At 39.9% G+C, this 19505-nt stretch overlaps 1 protein-coding gene across 2 annotated transcripts in view; it reads left to right on the top strand.

Moving 5' to 3' along the window:
* BACH2 (BTB domain and CNC homolog 2) overlaps nucleotides 1-19505 on the top strand; it is a 269574-nt gene that overhangs the window by 152993 nt on the left and 97076 nt on the right. The gene's annotated exons all lie outside the window — the stretch shown is intronic.

Raw genomic sequence — 19505 nt, 5'->3', positions numbered from 1 at the left:
TGGTAGTATTGTCGGTGTTCCCTAGCTTCTGCTTGGTGAAACCACAGTTCTCTCTCCCATGCTGCGCTCTCCTTCTTTCTCGCCTTCTGTTCTCATTGTTTTGTTGACCAAAGGAGAGTGCTAACACAGTACCTTTATAGCTTAAGCCTCTTCTTATCTCTGTTGCAGCTCCCACTTCTTCTCACTTACTCAGCCCCTTCTGTGTGAGGATCTCAATGGGGCAGAGACTAGTTAAGTGGTTTGCCAAAGATTAGGTTTTTCTGTAGTATCTAACACAAAAAATCATACAAGTCAGTGGCAGAATTGGGCAGGAATAGAACCCAGGAGCCCTGAATCCCAGTCCCACCTCTAATTGCTGGACCATACTCCTTCCCCTGCTATATGCTCGTGATGTAACAATGGTAGAAGTTGTACATCAGCAATGAGCGTGCACACAGAATATAATTGTGTTGTTTACTGTTGATTGCTGTAGATGGTAATGAGGTGGACAGACCCCCAGTAGACCAGATCAAGAAGGGATCAGTGTTCTGCCCTGGAGATAGGGGCTGAAACTCTGCAGGGAAGGCTCCCCAGGTGGAGGAAGTGGGCTGTGGAGTGCTGCTGCCCTGACCCAGGAGGCAGCGTATAAAATGTGGGCGGAGCGGTCCCAAAGGTGGAACCCTAGGAGCAGCCGAGCTTGGGAGAAGGCTGGAGTTGAACTGTATCCTGTTAATTTCTTTGTTGATAAAACCAAATGTCAGGGAAAGGTGTGTGTTTTGTTTTTGGGCTGTGTTTTAGTGCAATTTGAGGAAAGGCGCACACCCGCCCATAGAGACAAATTTGTGCATCTGATCTTCGTATTTTTTAACAATGCCCCACATCAATTATGCATTAGAATCTTGTACTAATGAATAAAAAGGGAAAATGAAGAACTATAATAGCTAATAAAATACATTGTCCACTTTAGTAATCAACTGAAGACATTTTGGGGTCTTTCATACCTGTTAAGATGCTCCCCACTTTTGCCCATTCTCACTTTTGGGAGCAAAAATGCAGCTCCCTTTTGATAAGGCTGGATCTTGCATTGCTTATGATCCACACCTCTCTCTGCACAAACATGTGACAACTAGCAGCTGGTCAAATAACTCTACCAGAAAAATCTTAAGGGAATCCATGGAATGAAAAGTCATACTGGCCCAAGGTCTGGGAGTTGCTGTAGTCTGTATAAGGACATCTGCCATCCACGCTACTCGTGTCCCCATCAGGAGACTTTAAATCTTACTCTGATCTTGGCAGTATTCATGCTGTTATGGCATTGAGTGTTTCAACATACTAGGTATAAAGTAAGCTAAAGGCACAAGTATGAATTTTACCATACTCATGGGGAGATGGGGATATCTGCAAAAAATCTCCCTAAGGGACCAAGAGTATAGTATAGTTTTAATAAAAACAGGCTATCACAGGAGTCATTGGAACCAGGAAAAACTGAAACTTAACCTGCTTATGTCAGTGAAACGTGTAAATACAGCTGAATACTTTCCTACGGCAGCACTCTTAAAACTATCCGTTGTCAAAAGAAAATTTTCAAATATGTAACTATTATTGTAAAAAAGAGAAGTGTGGGAGGTGAGTTGGTGTGTAGAGAGACACATAATACGTGTTTGTCAGTGTATCCCAAGATCTAGAAGGAGAGTGGTTGGTTAAAATAAATGATTGTACAAAAAAAAAAAATCACAGAATTAGGAAAATGAAAGAAGATGCTGGCTGGCTGAAAGGGTCGATAAATAGAGCATTTACCTCTAGGTGAGTCACAGAATTCTAGCCCAGGCTGGTAGTGAATGAAAGTCATTATCATCAGAGAGATGCTGAGTGGCCTGTGTGACATGAGGTGTGACTTTTGTTCATTTTCTAGTGGATGCAAACTACTTGCAGACTTTTGCAATTCTGTTATGAGTCTCGCAATATTTGGTATTTTTCATAAAGCCCCCATACTGGAGCATGTGACTGTGAGCATCTCAGCTTTCATTTTTTTAAAAAAGTACGCTTCTAGCCCTTATGGCTGCAGGGAAAAACCTTGGAAACTTGAATACTGGAGGCTTAAAAGCCACAAGGCAAACAGAAAGAACCCAGATTTTGTTATTTTTAAATTTCTTAAACTTTTGGGGCCTTGCTCATGATTGTTGAATGCTCATGGTTAGCAATACTGCAAATCCATGACAGAGAAATTAACTTAAAAATGGCACCTTAAGTGGCAGATTTAAAAGAGCAGTCAGGACTGAATGGACATAACTGAAAAACTCGTTCATCCTCTGGTCATAGCTGAGGTACACAGGAATGCTTATAATGCTGCTGCCTGTTCCATGGTTAATCAGTATTGTCCATTCTGACAGTGTAGCAGTGTTAGAGCACAAACGTAACTTGAAAAATGGGACATGGATTTGAAAAATGTTGTAAAATCCTTTCATATTTTTTTTTATGGCCAACGATGTGCTCATGACCATGCAAAACTTGGAAGAAGGCACAAGCCGTCCCAAGGAGTATGGCTAATTGCAATGTCATAAAGCAGCTGGTTACTGGCTTATGCTCAAACCTGCATCTGGATCCACACTAGTAGATTCTGATGCAGAGTCAAAGCTTTAGTTGATTGATTAATGTCACACCATCATTCACAAACCTACATACAGTGGTGGAGGTTGGGAAGGGCTGTTTTCATCCCTAAACAGATCATACTTTGTTGCATTGCGCTATCTAATGGCACAAAACAAATGTATAACATAAAAGGGCTTTGATCAGATGCTACTGGAATTGCAATGTTAGGATGTGGCTACGCAGCTGTCCTGTTGACATCACCATGGAACTATGCTGCATTCTGAGCTGCAATTTAAATGCTAAGTTTAATTTTTTTTTGTTTTGATTTTTCATTATTTCTTTTTAAAAGAAGCAAAAATAACATACCAAGCAATGGCATTCTGAGGAATAATGGACTGTCTGAATTTATACTACTTATGCAAATTCTTGTCTTGACAGTTCAGTAAGGGTTTGAGCTAAACAAAATCATTTAAAGGGTTTGAGCTAAACAAAATCAAATAGAAACTCATTTCTATAATATGTAGGTAATAAGAGTTCTCTTAAATAAAGTATTTTTTTAAAATCTAATTTTTAGGTTTCTAAAAGCTGCCCATCAGCAGTCTGTGGGCAGATGTAAATTAATTTAAAAATTTGAAATGCGCCATTTGATGATTAAATGGCTGTCACACGCCTACCATCACCCAAATGATGAGAAAACAGATAGGCTTTAATGTCTATCTATAGGTCAAAAAACACATGCTTCGTTGGATCAACAGGGAAATCAGATTTCCAAAGGTGACAACTCAACCATTGGAACGCTTGGGTGGTAGACATTCATATCCTCTCTGTACTGTTATCAAGAGCAGCCCAGCTGATCTCAACTGTCATGATAGTAGGTAAGAAGAGATGTGGTCTTTGTGCCACTGAGCATCCAGGACCAGATTCTAATTTCAGATGTGCCACATATACCATGAAATATTTCATGGGGAAAAAATCCTCTCCTTCAGTGCTTGTATTTTACATGACTGTAGAACTATTATATTCACATCAGGCCAGGGGCTTCAGAGCACCTTTTAAAGTGTGTGGAGGAGAGGGATGAGGGGCAGGCATAGATTTGAAGCCCTTATCCCCCACCTCATCATCCTCTTCCCCTCTCAGGCACCGTCCCCTTCCAGAAGCCCTTGCCTCCTTGCCCCCTCCTTAATTTACCTCTCTCTGCTGGTGAGTCTTACCTTTGGGTGACAGGTCTTGCTGTTTCCCAGTGCTGAGAGGAGCTGGCGGGTGAGGGGGACCCAAGTATCAGCCATGGTGCGCTCCTAGCCATAATATGTGCGGGCACTACATACAAGATCACTGCTCATGCATGCAGCAAAAAAACCTGGGCAAATTGCATCTGTTGACCAGCAAGAGAGTAGAAAAACTGTCCAGGCCAGTCAAAAACCAGCCAGGTGGCAACGCTATTTTCTACCTGCATGCTTAAAAGTGGTCAGGCCGTGGTCTGGGTGGGCCTCCCACCGCAAATCTTCCCCTACCACCTCTACACCCTATGCATCAGGCTCACTTCTTCACAAGTGCACATCTGACTTGCATGTAAGTAACACTCAGTGTGTGAATGAGAGCTATGGGTTTGTGCACTTACATAGCTGTACATACATGTAACCCCAATTTGGGCACACAGATCAGGTGTTGTCCATGCACAAATCAGGCACAAACGCAAGTGTTCATGCACTTCTGAAAATTTGGGCCTTCGTATGTGGAGAAGACGGCCACATATTCACGCACACTTACTTTCATGGGCAGTCTTGTCTGAAGGAGAGTACTGTACTCTCACTCGCTCTCGCTCTCCGTTTTATACTGTTGCCCATCACCAGTATCTGAACACCTTCCACAGAAAATCATTAGGAAAGTCCCTAGTGAATTCCATGGAGTCTCTGGTATAGCTGCCTTTTTGGGGTCAAAACTCTGCTGGGTGGGGGGAGAGGTAAGAGTTTATTTATTTATTTATTTATTTATTCATTTGTTAGATTTTATTAACTTCCTTTTTGGGGGTGGGGATGATTTGAGGATTAAGGTTAGAAGCAGATGTCAGTGTTGAGAGCCTTTCTTAAGACAGAAGGGCTTTTTCCACTGCTTTTCCCTACAGCTTGTCCGTTACACAGCAGTGATACAGGAACCAGCAGGTCACTAGCTAGCCATTCTGATAAAGCTGGAAATATTGGCTATACATTTGTTTTTGTTTAGAAAAATTACATAAATTTGCAGCAAATATGTCCTATTCCATAATATACTCTGGAAAATATTAAGTGTGCACCCACCAGGCAGCAATTATACATTAAAGTATAAAGTACATAGGCATCCATGTGTGAGAACATCTTCTAAAATAGAATGTGGAGAGGGAGTGAACCAAAAACCCCTGGTACAATGCTGGTTGGAACAGCTTCACTGTTGAAAATATGGCAGGATAGTTGGAAGAAACAGCCATCTCCCTTTTCATTTGATGACTGTGTTAAAAGTACTACTATGGAGCCATTAAATTAAGGCAAATATCATTTATACTCTTTCTAGAGGTAATTGCTAGGCTTGAGAAGAGCTGTGTTCGTATGATATGATACAACACACCAAAGTTGAATTATTTTGACTCCTCTTCCCCGTCTGCCATTAATTAATGTTTGTGTCTTGCTTCCAAGGTGTGAAGTGCTGCATACGTGCGAAATATCATTGATTTATTTACTTTCTATTCACGTGGCAATGATGTTGTGACGAAGTTTTTCTCCGTGGTGTTGCAGGTGGAAGTCTGTGTGTCAGCCTGCCTGAGTCAGAGCTCTCACTTCAGCCCTGGTAAAGCTTCATTTTACCACAGGGACTCTGATAACTAGCATTTCCCCATAGGTGGGACAGTACCTTTGCCAACTCTCCAGTATCCCACAGAGTATCATACCTGCCAGTGCTTGTCATTTATTTTAAGAAAATACTAAAAGACGGTGACAGTGAAATTAACTTTCTCTAACCTAAACCAGTAAAAACTAAAATACATCTCACCACATAAAAGTTTTGTTTTCACTGCTGCTGAAATCCATCCCTCCCTTTTTGCAGCACAGTGTACAGTCATCTAGTGCCCGACATGGGGGTGGTGTGGTTGAGACTCAGTGGCGTATGACCCACTTTTCATAATACTTAGATATCTGTGCTTTTACAACACATTACAGAAGTTCATACGACATAAAATCACCAGAAAAGCATGTCTCTGATTTCAACAGTATTGTGTAAACTGCGGTATGTTCAGAGCAGCTGGCTGTGCATTAGGTTCCATGTTAATTACTAGAAGATGACAGGCAGTTTTGTGCAGTAGGTTGTTAATGAGAAAGCTTAGGTAGTCACATTTTCTGGAGTTGACGCTTTGTGTCTTAATATTATTTTGTTGAGATAATACTTTCACACGTTTCCTGTTATGATTTGCAGAGAGTTTGGGCAAGAGTATTGTAATTGATGCTTTATTAGCCATAATACTTTGCATTTTCAAGAAGTGAGGTAGTTAATGAAAACGGACTGTCAACTTTCATTCCCACATCCCCAAACCTCCTTGACTGATCCTCTTCTGCAGTCTGCTCTGCGTGGTCTTTTTATTTTATTTTATTTTACTTTATTATTTAAACAGATCAAATCAGTCAGTTTGGGTTAGTCCTGTGCAAGTTTTCATGTGATAATTATGCTCATACTTGTATCTGTTCAAATGTGTGCAGGGTAAACAGAAAAATGTCAGGTATGGAGAAGACTGGTGAATGGAACCAGTGTACTGCTAGGTTATGATTTGTGCCACATATGAAATTACAAAGTAATTTGCAAAGCAAGTTTAAGTAAAGTGGAATTTTTTAAGCATGATGAAATCATTCTTGACAGCAGGCTCTCTCATTCTTCTAATACTACTATTCTGAGTATAAAGGGATTTTTTTTTAAAAAAAATTACCACTCTCTGAAGTAAAATAATCAGGATAATTTCCCACTGATAAGCCCGTCAGTAACCCCTTTATAAATCACTGGTTTGAAAAAGCTAGTAAAGGAAGTGTGCCTTTGTTATCCGATTACATCCTCATTAATGACTTTAAAATTGGTCAGTGGTTAGCCATCCTGAATTTGAGACCTGTTTGCCAGACAGTGAATAAGATCAAAGAATGGAAGATGAATGCATGAAAGCCCCATTTATGTCCTGTTGCAGTTTATCTACATTATAATCTGTGTCCTCGCTGTTAAAATAGCACAATGAAACCATAAATATAAACTGGAAAAATATGCAATAGGTTTTTAGCTACTTTGCATCCCTTGTTAAGATGAGCCATCAGTACTGGGTTTTTTGCATTTGTATACTTGCGCTGTAGGTGTTGGAAGTGTGGGTGGCCAAGAAAAAGCAGTGGTTACAATAAGATTTTCCATTTATTGCCCTTTGTGTACAACTAAAAATAAGACTCAGACGATTCAGAATCTGTAGAGCAAGCAGAATCATTCTGCTAGCTCTGATGACTGGCTTGCATGCAGCTTTGCCTGTGTCTGGTAAGTTCTACATTTGAGTACTTGTAAATGTGTCTTTGTTGAAATAAGAGAGACAGACAAGTTACTTACACTGTTAGTCTTCATGTAATACTCTGTCAGCATTTTCTCATTCTAAAAAGCAAAGTATGGCTGGTAAGAGATGGTGATGAAAGGATTTTGGAAGCAGAATTCTCCCTGTATCTGAAAAAAAGTAGCTGTGAAGTGCTCATGGATTTTTAAAATCAGCCATCCAAGAGTACAATTGTATAACTTAAACTGTTGATCTATAACTTAATCTTTTTGATATAAATGCTCTTTGCCAGCCTTCTGAACAGCAAGTAAAGGAATGCCTAATGTTGCCCATTGGCATGTAAAACCCCTTTGTTTGCGCTATAAAGTAATAGCATGGGTAACTGCTGGCTTGGTAGCTTTTCCAGGTAGCCACAGCTGTTAAAGAGTCTGCTAAACTAGTTAAAATGTACCTTTATTGAGTTGCTAAATCTATTGTGGCCACATTAATTAATAGCATGTCAGCTTGTGGCCAAGCAAAACACAAAAGAGAAATGTTGTCGGCATTTACAGGGAAATTCAGAACTTTATGGTCCCTTCTCTGGTGCTGTCCCTGTTTCACTCATTAAGTAGCTGTGGCATTTCCAAAGAATGAGTGTGTCTGTGTATTTTTAGCTTTTCAGTTTGATGTGATTCTTGAAATGGGTGAGTAAAGATGCTCCTGAATTGTTTGCCTCTTTATGAAGCCAGCTTCTCCTTCATAGCCTTTTCTCACTTAAGAAGCTATGTAACTCCATGAAGTAAAGAGGATGTGGTATAGTGCAAGCACTTAGAGCCACACACAGTTGTTCCATGGATTATTGATGCTGTCTGTGGTGGGGGTTTTTACTATGTAATATTAAATCCCATTAAATTAGCTCAGTGTAAACCCTCACCCTTCTCTCAGGAGCAGAACTGTGTTGTGTGTCATTATTATTCTACACTTATCTCCTCATCTCTGCCTTTTTATTTAAATGCATATTTCTGTTCTAGCACTGGCTGATATACAGTACAAAAGGCAAGAGAGTTGATGACGTAATCAAGGTTTTAAATATTTGAGGTGGGAATGGGCAAAACTTCAGGAGTAATTAGCTACTGTGGTGGTGGTGTTTTCTGCAGGGAATTACGTTACATCTGTTATAATTATCTACGTGTCTTAATCCTGTAGGTGACCAGATGCTGACAAGCAGGGAAACATTTGTTCTCTTTTTTGTTATGGATTCTCCCTATTTGATACAGATGTAGAAATGTTTTCTTTCTGCTGCTAAGCCTGATATGGATGAGGTCATATCTAATTGCTTTGAAGAAAATGCCAGGAGAGTCTGTATCATACACTGAGAACTCTCTCACTTGATTCAGTGCTTTCCGATGAGCATGATACAATATTTACTTTTCTGTGGATATCTCTCAGATGATATTTTTAGTAATGGCAGGTAGGATGCATTGTACAAGAGTCAGTAACAATGTAGTTGTCTTAATTTTTTTAAAAAGTAATAATACTGTATTTTCTCCTAGGAAGTAGGAAGGATCCTTTCTAGTTTTACCACTTCCCTGTTTAATTTGCCCACATTTTGTTGTATAGACTGTCCAAACTGAACAGTCGCAGGTGAAGGAGTTGAATTGAAATTACTGTCAGAGAAAGTGGTAGAGTTCTTCCGTTGGAGGTCAGTAACCTGTTAGGATGTACTGCAGGTCATCTAATCTGGAAATCAGCAAGACTTGCTATTTAAATCTCCTTTTCCTTCCCATGGCAAACACACCTGCAATCAGGAACTTTTTCAAGCATAATTTTTCATAAATTCATTAAATTTGTGCTTCAGTTCCTAGCATGCCAAGCCAAGCTGAAATGCCCAAGAATGATCTTCTAGCACACAAAGATTTACTTAATATAACCATCCCTGCCTTGTTGCACCTTGTCATGGCCTGGAGCTACTGTGAAAAGGTGCAAAATGAGGTGGTGGCAGATCATACTGAGGCTTTGATGCCCCTCCCACACGTCCATACGGAATGGCAAAGGCTTAGAAATGCTACCCAGTGATACAGTATAAACAGACTCCGACTTAACAGTTGATTATTAGCTCACGCCTTTTATGTGCTGGAAGTATAGAATTGGCCAGTTATGTGCTCATTATTACATTACTTGAATAATGCAAAACATTAGCAATGGAGATTTACTATAATGATGTATTTCTGCTCTGTTGGTTTTGCTTTTAAAGCATTCAGTTAAGGAATGCTTTAGAGGTTATTGCTAATGGATGAATCTTCAGGAGAATTGGAATTTTCAAATAAGATTGACATTTGGAGTGAGAAATATAAGTCTAATGAGAGTATTTCAGCAGAGGTTTGTAATTAGGGATGAATGGAGTAAATTTGTACATGCACTCTACAAAAGGACACAATGGAAGGTGAAATTGCACACTCTGCAGTGAATGAGGGATGAAAGCCAATGTATCAGTGTCATAGCATGACAGTGTAGAGTATAAATGATACTGTCACTGAGTGCTGCAGAAGGTATCAAGGGAATTCCACTCCAGTAAATTACATTACTTAGACAGACCTGAAGGCATTGTGTCTGAATGAGTGCAGGGAAAAAAGGTTGTCAGCACAAAGCAGAAGATATTACAGAACAACTGGCTGCAGGGTTCGAAATAAGTGTTTTTCTGAGGTTTATTGTGTAAAGCTCTTTAGCTGCTTCTTTGTTAATATTTTTAATTTTAATTACAGTTTATTGATGAGGCAATAACATTTTCCGGATATTTCCTTAATACACAGTGCATAAGTGCATAACACATCTGACTTTCAGAGGTGCTGAACATCCACAGCTCCCATTAACTTAGGTGGGAATTGTGAGTTCCCCGCACTTCTGAAAGTCTGACCCAAAATTGGTGTGGTGGTCTTTTAAAATGTCTTTATTTGGGGGAGGGGGAGGCCCTCTGGATTCTGTGGTTTCAGATGCTAGGAATTGGAATGCCTGAGCTTTTATTTCTCCATTCTAGTTTTTAGGCATTCAGATATTGTGGTGATTAATAGTGCAAGTATCAGGATGGATTATTTCGTGATGGCAGTCCAGCAAAAATGCTAAGGTTTCATCCATCCAAATGTATACTGTACAGGCTACTTTCTCTCTCTAATCTTTTTGCTGAACGTAACTCCATGTCCGCACAAATGTCTACTAGCTGCTGCTGTTTCATTGCCTTACCCAAGGCTGAGAAAACATACTTCCAAACTTTCTCCAAAACTGTCTCTAAATGCCATTTCTTGAATAAGTTGACAGAGCTACTTTAAAATAAGGCCAGCACTTCCCCCAAAGATCATATGCATCATTTCTGTGGCACTGAAGTCTACTTGGGTCTTCTAGTAAAATGTTAACAGTTTTGTATTACTTAATTACATCTTTCGCACTCGCCTGCTCATTAAAACTCTCATTGAATGTATCTCGGTAAACAGTAACGTGGGAGTACACTCAGTAGCTTCTCTCCAGCATTCTGATGCGCACGTTACCTCTGAGGTGAAGCTAGCCTCCCAAATAGCAGAATAGTGTCCACACAGCACAACTCAGCTAACAGTTTTCTATTTGTTACTATATTATTTTAGGTTTCAGAGTAACAGCCGTGTTAGTCTGTATTCGCAAAAAGAAAAGGAGTACTTGTGGCACCTTAGAGACTAACCAATTTATTTGAGCACGAGCTTTCATGATCCGATGAAGTGAGCTGTAGCTCACGAAAGCTCATGCTCAAATAAATTGGTTAGTCTCTAAGGTGCCACAACTACTCCTTTTCTTTTTATATTATTTTAGTCATTCTTCACCTGTAATTATGGTTTTAAGCTGTGTAAATATTAGTGCAGTTCAGTTTTGCCAAATTACTTGGCTGTCTGTAAGAACCGAGTTTGAAAGGGGGTGACAGAGAAAGGAATAAGCATTTAAGTTTAATAATATACTTTTTTAAAATGGCATGAAAACACCCACTGAGTCATTTATAACATGGCACAATTAAGCAGAAGTGAGTGCATTACTTAAAACAAATCAAACAACAGTTTGTGTAATAAATGTGTCAAGCATTATTTGACCAGGTCTAATAATAAGGACCAAATTCCTCATTTGCATTCATGTAACTCCCATTGGCTTCTGTGGAGGTTGTATGGCTATGACTGAAAAGCAGAATTCTGCCCTAAAAATTCATCCAGGTGAGAGGGAGGGGGCAAAGCATAAGTACATCTAATCTGAGTGTTTGTCTTATTTGAATTCCATTTTTTATTTTATGCTAATATGTATTGCTTTGTGTAGGTGTATCTCTGTATCTGCATGGATAGATGTATACAGTTGTACACGCGGCATAGGTGCTGGGACTAGGGGTATGAGGGGTGCTACAGCACCCCTGGGCTTGAAGTGGTTTCCATTAGACACAGGGTGTACAGTTTGGTTCAATGGCTCTCAGCATCCCCACTGTAAAAATTGTTCCAGCACCTCTGACATGCAGTCTGTGTTGTTCTGTACGTCTATAAAAATGTTGTACTTTAAAATGCCTTACATATGGTATTTTAGCTCCAGAAAGCTGCCATTTTTGGATACTGTACATATTTGTATTTTTGCAGAGCTCCATAAGAAGTACGCTTCCAAATAAAACATTTTTCTATCATGCAATTTCAATCTCATGAAGTAATCCTTCCACATTTTAAAATGTGGCTTATACCCAACGTAGTCTCTGCATTCTGTTATGCAAAGCAATCCTCATCCTTCATTCTCTCTAAAATCCTTTGTTCCTGCCTCCATAGCTACGTATGCTGTGGTGTTTTCCTCTTTCTGGAGCTGATCCTGAAGCCCTTACTCACATGAGCAGTCCCACAGAAGTCCTCAAGGTGAGTAAGGGCTACGAGATTGGACTCTAAATACTACTGTTGCGGAGGGTGGGGTAGAGAGAGAACTAAAGTGAACGTGTGTGCCTTAAGAAGAAAGAGACTAACAAGTATTCCTCTGACTTAAGAAAATGTTCACTTCCTGAGAGAAATTGAGCATGTTGAATCATCTTTGGATCTCATGCTAAATTATTTTGTTCTGTAAATGGCTCCATTCCCTTCCTCCCTCTCTTAAAAAGGCTGCTGCTATTGTATCTTGTGTAAAGGATTTATAAATAAATATGCCTATGGAAGAAAGTGTCTGTAGTTAATTGAACTCAGCCCTCTAACAGTTCAATACTGTAATCTTATTACAAACACTTTTGGTAATGCCATACCATGAAATTTGCCTTAACAGAAACTTGTCTGTAAGCTTTGATTCGTTTTTTAAAAAGTCAACCCATAATATTAGTGTTACTCTTACATATATCATATGTTGTTATACTGACAATTGATGTGTAAAAACTGACATTTGCATGAAGTTCCCAAAACTGCAGTAAAAGAAACTTTTGTTCTGACTTGGTAGGAAAAAAATGCAAAATAACACTAGTCCTAACAGCAGAGATGTTCGTATAAAGACATGTTCTAAACAATAAGGTCATTTATTCATGTATGACATAAGTACGTAGGAATTTAAATAATGAGAAATCTTGTGAAATGCAGTAAAATGCACACCACTGGCATTGTGAAGTTCCCCATCTATAAAGCCCTATTCTCAGGAAAAGCAGCTTTACTTTTGCTTTGAAAATCCATTATCATAAGCCACTCTTTTTAAAACACTTTTCTCACTGCAATATTGAAGTAATTTTATATCCCAAGAGCAGCTCTTTTGTAGGACAAAGTGGGTGGGAGGGCTGTATTTTAATTGTGGTTTATAATGCTTCTCACAATCCCGGCTTCCCCAAAATCTGGAAAACCATCTCACTCTTAGGCTTTCGTCTTCTCAATTAATTTTACTCCCCTCCAAGAAGACCATTTTTAGAATGTCCATCTGTTTAAATGGCTTATTCATTCTCCGGGCACCCTTTCTGGATTCCACAAAAAATATTGTTTGGAGGGGAAATTATTAAAGGCTTAAGTAAAATTTTCTCTTTTTCAGATTGTAAGGGAGATATTACTACTTCAGGAGGCAGTGTTGTCTACTGATAAAACAGGGGATCTGGCCTTTACTCTCAGTTCTACCACAGCCTTTCTGAATTATCTCACACAAGGGTCTTAACTACTCTCTGCATCCGTTTCCCCATCTGTAAAATGGGGATAATAATGCCCACCAACCTTAAAGGAGCATTTTGAGCCAAAAGGAAAATGTGCTATATAAGGGCCTAGTAGCACGATTATCTAGGACAGGACCTTCACAAGGCACTTAACAGTAGATAAAGCATGCCATATAGTGAACAAATTCCCTGGCCTGAGAAGTCCACAACCTAGAGAGTCACAAGCAAGGAAAATAGAGTGTGAGGCAGTGTCTCTCTAGTGGTCACTACAGCTGGATTGCTTAATGGAACAGATGGGTTTTCAGGAGGTTTTTTGAAGTAAGAAAGCGAGGGTTCTTGGCACGTGGCAGTTGGCAGTCTGTTGAAGCATAAGGCCTAGCACAGAAGGATGCATAAAGTCAAGAGTTACAGAAGAGGACAATGAGAACAGATTGGAAGAAGGGCAGGGGATAGGGAGTGCCTAGGGAATGTAGGAGGTGGTAAGGCCATAGACTTAATCAGGGACAGGGGAATGGGTATATAGAAGGTACCTCCGTTCTTTGGAAATGGCATGGGAGAGCACTGAAAAGATTTTTGAAGTCTTGGACCATTTCTCAAGCACTGATTGCTGTGCTTGTTCTGCAAATGTAAGCCTTCATCGAAGTAAGGCAAGGTACTGTAGTTGCCTGGAAGTGATGAAGATCTTTCTCAGAGATGACTGAGATTTAATCTATAATGGTGTTAAAGTATTTGCAAATGCGTTCGCAGCACCGTTACAAAATCTTCATGACCAGAGAAATGTTTCATCCCTATCTCTGTTGACACAAAAGATTGCCTACTGATAATTGCTTTGCTTAAGTGTCTGATTATATGCCAGAAATGAGAGCATTCTATGTTAGGTCATCTTTAATTATGCATGTACCACCTGTCAGCTCTAAATCAGGAGAAGATTAGTTTTCTCTTTGGATTTAGTTTAGGGAAAAGAAGAGATCTTTCAGCCAGAGGAATAGACTGTTGTAAACAATATCTATATACTGGAGTTTTAAAGGAATCCTCTTGATCCTCCCTGGTCATTAATAAGCTATTGGCACATCCAAAAATATTTGAAATGTTTGCCTGAGCTAGATGGTGATGATTTTCAGGGAGAGAGGATTTGGGTCCATCTGTTGCATTTCCTAATTTTTCCTTTTCACCATTTCATATGCACAGGGTAGGCAGAGATATGGGGTGAGTAGGAAATGTATTGCTGAACTGGTGATACTGTAGTTAAGATTTCATTAATCATTTGATTGTAAGCCTCTACCTTCCAGTTGTATTATTTATTTAGCTCCAACAATGTGGTGCTAAAATAATGCTATAAAGACAAGGCCTGCCTAACCAAGTTTACAATCTAGAAGACAGAAAAATTAGGAGGGGACGTGAGGCTTCGCACTAGAAGTGACAATTGAAGAGGAACTTGAGTGAAGAGATAGAAGAGGCCTGGGAGACTGAGATTGGGAGGATGTTTGATGTATAAATGGTATGGCATTACAGTACCTACTTATAACCTTCTCTTAAAAATACTTTGGGGCTGAAACTTTTTATAGTTTGTTTCAGGGAAACATGAATTCTCTGGGATGTTTGAGGGCATTTTTGGTTAGCAGGAAGTTTGGGTTAGTTAGTTTTTGGTGGTTGGTTTTTTATGTTATAGAAATATAAATAATGAATCTGCCATTTTATGTTCAGTACATACTGAGGTGGGTTCTGGGCAGAAATGGAGAGGAGGTTGGTTGTTCTCTGCTCTTAGTTTCAAATACCAAGAGTTTAGTTACATTATATAGTTTTAAGCAGGTAGAGTTCTCACCCTTCTCAAACACAGTACATCAATTTATCTATAGGATCATAGGAGTCGTAGGACTGGAAGGGACCTCAAGAGGTCTTCTAGTCCAGTTTCCTGCACTCCAGGCAGGATTAAGTATTATCTAGACCATTCCTGTCAGGTGTTTGTCTACAAATCTACAATGACGAAGATTCAACAACCTCTTTAAGCAATTTATTCCAGTGTTTAATCACTCTGACAGGAAAGTTTTTCCTGATGTCCAAATTAAACTGCCATTGCTGCAATTTAAGCCCATTGCTTCCTGTCTTATCCTCAGAGGTTAAAGAGAACAATTTTTCTCCCTCCTCCTTGAAACAACCTTTTATGTACTTGAAAATTGTTATCCTGTCTCCCCTCAGTCGTCTCTTCTCCAGACTAAACAAACCCAATTTTTTTCGATCTTCCCTCATAGATCATGTTTTCTAGGCCTTTATTCATTTTTGTTGCTCTTCGGTGGCCTTCCTCAAATTTGTCCACATCTTTCTTGAAATATGGCGCCGAGAACTGGACACAATACTCCAGTTGAGGCCTAATCAGCACGGAATAGAGTGGAAGAATTACTTCTTGTGTTTTGTGTACAACAATCCTGCTAACACATCCCAGAATGATGTTTGCCTTTTTTGCAACCGTATTACACTGTTGATTTATATTTGGTTGTGATCCACTATGACCCCCAGATCCCTTTCCACAGTACTCCTTCCTATGCAGTCATTTCCCATTTTGTACGTGTGCAACTGATTGTTCCTTCCTAAGTGGTGTACTTTGTATTTGTCCTTACTGAATTTCATCCTATTTACTTCAGACCATTTCTTCAGTTTGTCCACATCACTTTGAATTTTAATTCTATCCTCTAAAGCACTTGCAGCCTGTCTCAGCTTGGTATCGTCCACAAACTTTATAAGTGTACTCTCTGATTTATGAAGATATTGAATAGAACCAAACTCTGAATAGACAGATCTCTGTGGGACCCCACTTAATATGCCCTTCCAGCACTGATAACTACTCTCTCGTAATGGTTTCCCAACCAGTTATGCACCCATATTATAGTAGCTCCATCTAGGTTGTATTTCCCTAGTTTGTTTGAGAAGGTCATGCGAGACGGTATCAAAAGCCTTATTAAAGTCATGATATACCACATAGGGTACCACATAGGTTATCATACAGTTTTGTACTGCTGCTCATCACCACAGTAGCTAAGCACCTTCTACATGAGAAATTGGCAGTAGCAGAGTCTCTAGTGGACTTGGTGGAATCTGTGGTAGTATACATACATAGATAGATAGGTAATCTATAAATTATATAATATAAATTTAACCCCTTTTCTGGGATTTGGCTTTACTGCTGCTCCAATTACCTCCTCAGGCTTCGGAAAGTAATATTTCAGCACCAGAGAGATTGATTTACTAATGCTGAAATATTTTCAGCAATAATGCTGTGAGAAGGTATTATCTGGAGAAGTGCAGTAAAACAGCTAGCAAATGTGGGCAGTGGACGTTTGATGATGGTTATTATAGCATTACTGTTCAGATCACATTAGGCTTTGACTGGTGCATCTCAGTTGCACAGGTATTTTAGGCTGTCATTTTGCATTTGTTAAATGGTAGTGTTCTCTCTTGTTGAGACATAGGGTTGGATTCATCCGCACTGGCATAGGGAAGTGCAAATTGCCACCTTGGTACTACTGGGGAATGGAAGCTATAATCGTTACACAGAGCTCCACAGCTGGTGTGCACTTCAAGCTGCCCTAATAACTTTTGGGGATATGCCTGTAGGCTCTACCTTCCAGCAGATGGGATTCTGTAAGCGCCTTATGCCGCTGAATTTCTCCTACCTCCTGCAGGAGGACATTTTACCACTAGGGGGCTGTGCTAGTGACTGCATTGGTGGACACTTAGCTAGCTGTTGTTTCCTTGTTTAGTATGAGTGTGCCATAGCTACATTATTTCTTTTTCTTAATGAGATAAACTACACCTGAATTCTGTTCCTGTTCGGTGGTGGTGCTGGTGGTGGTCTCAGGTTTTATAGGGTTGTTCAGGTTGGCAAAGTTTTGGCTGACTCCTTTCTAATTTTCTCCTGGACAGCCAGTGGTCCTAGTGGTAATGCTGTATGTAACTTGTTCTGTTTCACTGAATTTGCTTTGCACATACCTGGAAAGTTTATTTTCCTTTGTGTTCAGAGTTTGTTCCTTGAGATAATTAGCTTTGCTGTGTATGTAGATTTGACCTGTTGATGATGTGCATTTTTCTGAGTTGGTTTGAATTTGCTAGTGACAGCCAATTGTTACAAGAGTTCATTGTGCTATTCATAGTTCATGTGCATTTGTATACATAACTTAAATTAAATGGATTAAAAACTGGCTAACTTATAGGTCTCAAAGTGTAACTGGATTCTTGATCATTGGCAATTTTTAAGCCATGATTAGTTGTTTTTCTAAAGATACGCTCTAGAAATTATTTTGGGAGAGGTCTGTGGCCTATGTTATATAGGAGGACAGATGAGGTGGTCTCCAATAGTCCTATCTGGCATTGGAAACTAGGAATCTGTAAAAGGAGTGAATCCACTGATGATGAAAGAAGGCAGAAAAATGATAACCCTTTTATTAGTGCCCAACAGAGTGAAGCTTTTGAATAATAGATATGTGCCAAATATTTCAGCATTTTGGGTACCTGCCTAAACCACAGGTAGAGTGAATGTTTTCCTGCCTCTTCACTGATTACTCTGCCTCCAGACACAGTACTCGAATCTTTACTCTTCAGTTTCTTAAAAGAACCTTCTTTTAAAGAGAAGTGTTTATTACATTTTTATGTTACTTTCATGCTGGTGAAATCTGCTATGCTATGTTCTTTGTCTCTCATCTGTTCTAAATTATGCACATTTTTCAGATTGTCTTGTACTATGTGTTTATATAGCACTTTGCATCTTGGCTTGGGCTTCTAGGCACTACTGTATTACAAATAAATAATAAGCCCCCTATTATTCACAGTATGGGTCACCTCTTTTTTTGTCTATTAACAACATGGATACTGGACATGACTTTTTTCAAAGAACAAAAGTGTTCTCCATCATTTGTTCACATACTACTTTATTGTAGGATTGTTCACATATCCTGGACTGTTTGCGATGACTTTCTTTTTATTATTAAGATCATTGACAAATTACATATATTTTGTAAACAGTTACAAGAGAATTAACTGTGTCTTGGATTTTGGGCCTTCCTAATCATAACAGTATCTCTTTAAGAATTGTGGTACGTTTTGTTTTTCTAATGTTGGAATTAGTATTACATTTTTAGATTGATTCCACCATGAGAAGAAGGGCATAACTTCTGGAACTAGGTGTGCTGCCACCCCCACCCTGCATTATACACAGGTTTGCAGTTTAGTTCAGTGGCTCTCAGCATCCCCACTTTTCAAATTGTTCCAGCACCCCTGAAGAGGGGTAGTCCAGACTTGTGCTCTAAACCAGGGATGGCTAACCTGTGGTTTCGGAACCACATGCGGCTGTTCAGAGGTTAATATGCGGCTCCTTGCATAGGCACCGACTCTGGGGCTGGAGCTACAGGCGCCAACTTTCCAGTGGGCTTCAGGGTGCTCACTGCTCACCCCCTGGCTCTGCCCCAGGCCCCAGCCCCACTCCACTCCTTCCCCCAAGGCCCCCGCCTCTTCCCCTGAGTCTGCCATGATCTTGCTCCTCCTCCTCCCCCCACAAAACAGCTGATCACGGCGGGTGGGAGGCGCAGGTATGGCGGGTTAGATGCTGATCGGTGGTGGGAGCGGGTGGTGGAGCTGACAGGGGGCTGCTGATGTGTTACTGTGGCTCTTTGGCAATGCACATTGGTAAATTCTGGCTCCTTCTCAGGCTCAAGTTGGCCACCCCTGCTCTAAACACTGGAACTGCGGAGAACTGAGTTCAGTACTTCATTGTGCCGCAGACTTCCTGTGTGACCTTGGGAGAGTCATTCTTTATGCCTCAGTTCCCCATTTGTGAAATGGGGATTTAGTAATTCTCTACCTCTGACTGTTATGAGAATTAAGCCATTAAAGATAGTGAGGTTCTCAGATATTGCAGTGATGGGAGCCATATAAGAACCTCAGATAGACTTTGCAATCTCTCCAGGACAGGACAGTTGTCAAAAGAACACCGTTGAAGCAATGGTAAGTAAATGCAATCTTCTTGAAAAGTGCAAGTGGGCAGTCAGAGCAGGATACGTCATTTCTTTTGCACTGTGGATGCAATGCATTTGTGGAGTGATTTCAAGGAAATCTCTCAGTAACAGGAAACTGTTACTGCAGGCATTCAATGAATAAGCTGTGTAGCTTTGCTTTGTGCCTTGTGCCTCATTCAGAAGACTACTTAGTAAATACAAGAATATGTCCATAATTAGTCAGATTTAGTTTCTTTTCCCAATGGTAATGTGTTAGTAATTTGTATCATAAAAAATG

This window comes from Chelonia mydas, chromosome 3 (assembly GCF_015237465.2).
Source record: "Chelonia mydas isolate rCheMyd1 chromosome 3, rCheMyd1.pri.v2, whole genome shotgun sequence".
Taxonomy (NCBI): Eukaryota; Metazoa; Chordata; order Testudines; family Cheloniidae; genus Chelonia; species Chelonia mydas.
Note: the sequence above shows the minus strand (reverse complement) of the source record. Positions and strands in the feature narration are given on the sequence as shown.